This window comes from Mobula birostris, chromosome 2 (genome assembly GCF_030028105.1).
Source record: "Mobula birostris isolate sMobBir1 chromosome 2, sMobBir1.hap1, whole genome shotgun sequence".
Taxonomy (NCBI): Eukaryota; Metazoa; Chordata; class Chondrichthyes; order Myliobatiformes; family Myliobatidae; genus Mobula; species Mobula birostris.
Window position 1 is genome coordinate 239896046 of NC_092371.1, and position 6259 is coordinate 239902304.

Here is a 6259-nt window from a genome sequence, read left to right on the forward strand (position 1 = left end):
AAAGGAACCTTTCGGGGCCAGTGATCATAATATGATAGAATTCACCCTGCAATTTGAGAGGGATATCTAAAGTCTAATATGTCAGCATTACAATGGAGGAAAGGGAACTACAGAGGCATGAGAGAGGACCTGGCCAACATTGATTACAAAGGGACACAAGAACAGATGATGGCAGAATAGCAATGGCTGGAGTTTCTGGGAGAAATTTAGAGGGTGCAGAATAGACACATCCCAATAAAGAATCATTCTAAAGGCAAGATGACACATCTGTGGCTGACCAGTCAAAAACAACATAAAAACAAAAGAGGGAGCAATTAATACAGCAAAAATGAGTGGAAAGTTAGAGGATTGCGAAGCTTTTAAAAACCAACAGAAGGCAACTAAAAAGCCATAAGGTGAGAGAACATGAATTTCCAGCCCTGCTGAAGGGTCTCGGCCTGAAACATCGACTGTATTCTTTTCCATAGATGTTGCCTGGCCTGCTGAGCTCTTCCAGCATTTTGTGTGTGTTGCATTTGCAGATTTTCTCTTATATATGAAGGTAAGGTAGCCAATAATATGAAAGAGGATATCAAAAGTTTTTCCTGATATATAAAGAGTGAAAGAGAGTTGAGTGTAGGTATTGGACTGCTGGAAAATGATGCTGGAGAGGTAGTACTGGGGGACAAGGACATGGTGGATGAACTAAATAGGTATGTTGCGTCCATGGAAGACCCCAGCAGCGTGCTGGAGGTTTAAGATTGTCAGGGGGTAGGAATGAATGTAATTGCTGTTACTAGGTAGAAGGTGCTTAGGAAGCTGGGCGGCAGTGTTAGCTGTGAGGAGGATGCTAAGAGGATGCAGGGTGACTTGGATAGGTTGGGTGAGTGGGCAAATTCGTGGCAGATTCAATTTAATGTGGATAATTGTGAAGTTATCCACTTTGGTGGCAAAAACAGGAAAACAGATTATTATCTGAATGGTGGCCGATTAGGAAAAGGGGAGGTGCAACGAGACCTGGGTGTCATTATACACCAGTCATTGAAAGTGGGCATGCAGGTACAGCAGGCGGTGAAAAAGGCGAATGGTATGCTGGCATTTATAGCGAGAGGATTCGAGTACAGGAGCAGGGAGGTACTACTGCAGTTGTACAAGGCCTTGGTGAGACCACACCTGGAGTATTGTGTGCAGTTTTGGTCCCCTAATCAGAGGAAAGACATCCTTGCCATAGAGAGAGTACAAAGAAGGTTCACCAGATTGATTCCTGGGATGGCAGGACTTTCATATGATGAAAGACTGGATCGGCTAGGCTTATACTCGTTGGAATTTAGAAGATTGAGGGGGGATCTGATTGAAACGTATAAAATCCTAAAGGGATTGGACAGGTTAGATGCAGGAAGATTGCTCCCGATGTTGGGGAAGTCCAGAACGAGGGGTCGCAGTTTGAGGATAAAGGGGAAGCCTTTTAGGACCGAGATTAGGAAAAACTTCTTCACACAGAGAGTGGTGAATCTGTGGAATTCTCTGCCACAGGAAACAGTTGAGGCCAGTTCATTAGCTATATTTAAGAGGGAGTTAGATATGGCCCTTGTGGCTAAAGGGATCAAGGGGTATGGAAGGAAGGCTGGTACAGGGTTCTGAGTTGGATGATCAGCCATGATCATACTGAATGGCGGTGCAGGCTCGAAGGGCCGAATGGCCTACTCCTGCACCTATTTTCTACGCTTCTATGTTTCTATGAAGCTGAAAGGTCTGAACATAGATAAGTCACCTGGATCAGATGAACTACACCCCAGGGTTTTGAAAGGGGTAGCTGAAGAGATAGTGAAGCATTAATTATGATCTTTCAAGAATCATTAGATTCTGGCACGTTTCCAGAAGACTGTTTCCAAATGTAACTCCACTTTTCAAGTGAGAGAGGCAGAAGCAACAAAATTAAGGTAGCCGGACTTCAATGGTTGGGAAGATGTTGAAGTCGATTGTTAAGGAGGTCTCATGGTACTTGAGGAACATGCTAAAAGTTCAAAGTTCAAAGTACATTATTATACAACCCTGAGATTCGTCTCCTTAAGGCAGCCACAAAACAAAGAAGCCCAAAGAAAACATCAAAAAAGACTGTCAAACAGCCAAAGTGCGGAGAAAAAAAAGCAAACATGTAAACAATAAATGCAAGCTAATACTGTCTTGAAATGAAGTCCACAGAGAATCCATCCTCAGACTCTTAGTTCAGCGCAGAATGGTGTAACGAACTGAACTATCCCTTGCCTTGGGCGCTGTCACTCTGACCTTTTCAATCTGGCTCAGCACTTAAATCGTCCAAACATCAGGTTCAGTCACTTCGATGTGCTCAGAGGCCTGGATACCGCTACCTTTATTTGGCCTGCAACCAACCTTTCTGATTTGGCCTAGCACTTAAACTGGTCAAACCTCGGGTCTTCCTCACCTTCGACAATGGGCCTGCTGCCTAACCTCAGCTGGGTTCCGGCACATCAAACTGCCTCTGTCCAAAGGGAAGTTACAGACCATCGCCTGCAAGGGTTGCTTACCAGGAAAAGAGTGATGAACAGAGTATTTAGTTGTTTTGTTTGTTTCATTGGCCACCAGCCAGAAGTCGCTGTGATTCACCAGCGACATCTTAAGCCGGAAAATAGGCGAAAGTCAGCATGGTTTCCTGAAGGGAAAATCTTGCCTGACAAATCTTGAGGAAATAACAAGCAGGATAAACAAAGGTAGGTGTTGTGTATTTGGATTTCAGGAAGCTTTTGACAAGGAGCCACACATGAGGCTGCTTAGCAAGTTAAGAGCCCATGGTATTACAGGAAATATACTAGCATGGATAGATGATTGGCTGATTGATAGGAGGCAAAGAGTGTGAATAAATGGAGCCTTTTCTGGTTGGGTACCGGTGACTAGTGATACCCCACAAGGGATGGAGTTGGCACTGGTTCTTTTTACGTTACATTCCAATGATTTGTACTCCACCTTTTTTTCTCCAGTCCTGATGAAGGGTCCAGGCACGAGATGTTAACTGTGCTCTTTTCCATCGATGCTGTTTGGCCTGCTGAGCTCCTCCAGCATTTTGTGTCTGTTGCTTGGATGAATGAATTGTTGGCTTTGACCAAGTTTGGTGATGATACGAAGGTAGGGAGAGGGGCAATTAGAGTTAAGGAAGCAGGAAGGCTGCAGAAGAACTGAGACAGATTAGAAGAATGGTTCAATGGTTCAATTTAATATCAGAGAATGTATACAGTATACAACTTGACATCCTTACTCTTCACAGACATCCACGAAACAGAAGGAAAAAAAACCCAAAGAATGAATGACAGGAAACGTTAGAACCCCAAAGCCCCCCCTCCCCTTCCCAAACACAAGCAGCAGCAAAAGTATCAAACCCCCCCGCTCCAGAAAAAGCATCACCCATTACCCAGCATGCACCATGCAAGCAATAACAAAACCCCCAGAGACCAGAGTTCATCAAAAACTGTTGTCCATCCCAACACTTTGGCTTCTCAAACTTTCTCTCACTAACAAGAGAGAAAGAAAGATATCGCTCCTGTAACAGATGAGAGGGAAGGCAGTCGCCACAGTAGGTCTACAGCAGATGCAATCTCACTGGCTCTTCACTGGACAATAGTAACATTTACGCCAGGTTGGCGTCTATTGACATCAGCTGAGCACTCATTCAACATAATCATACTCTCAGTTCTAACCAACAAGCTCCAAATCCTGGCGGGAGGACAAGATGGTGGCGCGACGCAGTGCGCGCAGCTTCTCCGGTGAAATGATACCGTATTTGTTAAATAGGGGCTGCGCACAATCCTGATTTGATGGAGATGGATGTGAGAAGCACGGAGGAACATCTGGAGAAACTTCTGAAATGCCCGGTTTGCTGCCGCTGCTACTGTGCGATCGAGAATCTCCCAAGGGGAAGGCCCCAAATCCTCGGCTTTGCCTGTTGCTGGTGGCTGGGGCCGAGGTCGAAGCGATCGGCAGAGATGGTGCTTGGTGCTCGGTGTTGGAGGGCTGGTCGGAGGCTCAAAGTTTTCGGACGACTCAGAGTCGGACTGTGGTCGGGTGCTTCCAGGATGCTGCATTGGCAAGTTTGTGGCGCTGGAAGCTCATGGCAGGGAGAGTTTTCTTCCTTCTCCCATCTGCATGAGATGTTGGGACTTTCGAGAGACTTTGAGACTTTTTTTTACTGTGCCCATGGCCTGTAATTCATCAAGTTATGGTATTGCTCGCACTGTTGTAACTATATGTTATAATTGTGTGGTTTTTGTCAGTTTTTTGGCCTATCTTGTGTTTCTGTGATATCACACTGGAGGAACATTGTATCATTTCTTAATGTATGCATTACTAAATGACAATAAAAGAGGACTGCATGTCCTCATAATCTAATCTAAACCTGGGTCTCTCTATATCCCTCTGCAACTGGATCCTTGACTTCCTCATTGGGAGACCTCAGTCTGTGCGGATTGGAAATATCATCTCCTCTTCGCTGACAATCAGCACTGCCACACCTCAAAGATGCACACTTAGCCTACTGCTCTGATCTTTTTACACCCACATTGTCTGGCTAGGCACAACTCAAATACCACCTGCAAATTTGCCAATGACACAACTATTGTTCTCAGAATTTCAGATGGTGATGAGGAGGCATATTGGAGCCAGATAAATCAGCTGGTTGAGTGGTGCCACGTCAACAGCCTTGCCTCAGTGTCAGACAGACCAAGGAATTGATGGTGGACTTCTGGAAGGGTAAGCCAAGGGAACACACAATAGTCCTCACTGAGGGATCAGAAGTGGAAAGAGTGAGCAGTTTCAAGCTTCTAGATGTCAACGTCTCTGAGGACCCCAGCATATTGATATAATTATAAAGAAATTACAAAGAAAGCACAACAGCAGCTGCATTTCATTAGAGTTTGAGGAGAATTAGTATGTCACCAAAGACACTCGCAACTACAGATGTACTGTGGAGAGCATTCCAACTGGTTGCAGAGGGGCCACTGCACAGGATTGGATAAAACTGCAGAAAGTTGTAAACTCAATCAGCTCCATCATGGACACGAGGCTTCCCAGGATTCAGGATCCCTTCAAAAAGTGATGCCTTAAAAAGTTGGTATCCATCATTAAGGACCCCATCACCCAGGACATGCCCTCTTCTCATTGCTACCATCAGAAAGGAGGTACAGGAGCCTTTATACATGCAGTCAATTTCAGGAACAGCTTCTTTTCCTCTGCTATCAGATTATCTGAATGGACAACGAACACATGAACACTGCCACAGTATATTTTTCTCTCTTCGTTGGCACTACTTATTCAATTAATTTTTATAATATATACTTCTCATTGTAGTTTATAGTTTTAGTATGTATTGCAATGCCATAAAACAACAAATTTCACAACGTGTGTCAGTGAGATTAAACCTGATTCTGACTCCAGCACGTTAAGTGCAGTTATGAAGAAAGCATGGCAACACCTCTACTTTATTAGAAGCTTTTGAAAATTTGGCATGCCGCTTAAAACTGGGTGCCATGGTTACGAGGCGGTTAGCGCGACACTATTACTGCACGGTGCATCTGGAGTTCAGAGTTAAATTCTGACGCTGTTCCTTAAGGAGTCTCTCTACATCCTCCCCATGGAATGCAAAGGGATTCTCCAGGTCCTCTGGTTTCCTCCCACAGTCCAAAGATGTAGTGGGTAGGTTAATTGTAAATTGTCCCCTGATTAGTTTAGGGCTATTTGGGTTTGTAGCGGGTTGCAAGGCTGAAAGGGCCAGAAGGGTAACTCCACAAAATAAAATGAAAGAAATGAAAAACGTTGACAAACTTCTATAGATGTGTGATGGAGTGTATATTGACTGTTTTTACCATAGCCTGGTATGGAAACACTGATGCCCTTGTACAGGAAAGCCTACAAAAGTACTGGATGTGGTCCAGTCCATCACGGGTAAAGCCCTCCCCACCACGGGGCACATCTACATGAAAGTATCATGTAGACTGTAGCCGTCACAGGAAAGCGTCAGGGACCCCCACCATCCAGACCAAGCTCTCTTCTCACTGTTACCATCATGAAAGAGGTACAGGAGCCTCAGGACTCAAACCAGCAGGTTCAGGAACAGTTATTACCTCTCAACCATCAAGCTCCTGAGTTAATATCCAGAGAAGATAACCTCACTCACATTCTCTCACCCTATCACTGAACTGGAATCACTTTCAGGAACTCTTCATCTCATAATCTTCATATTTATTGCCTATTTATTTATTATTATCATTATTAT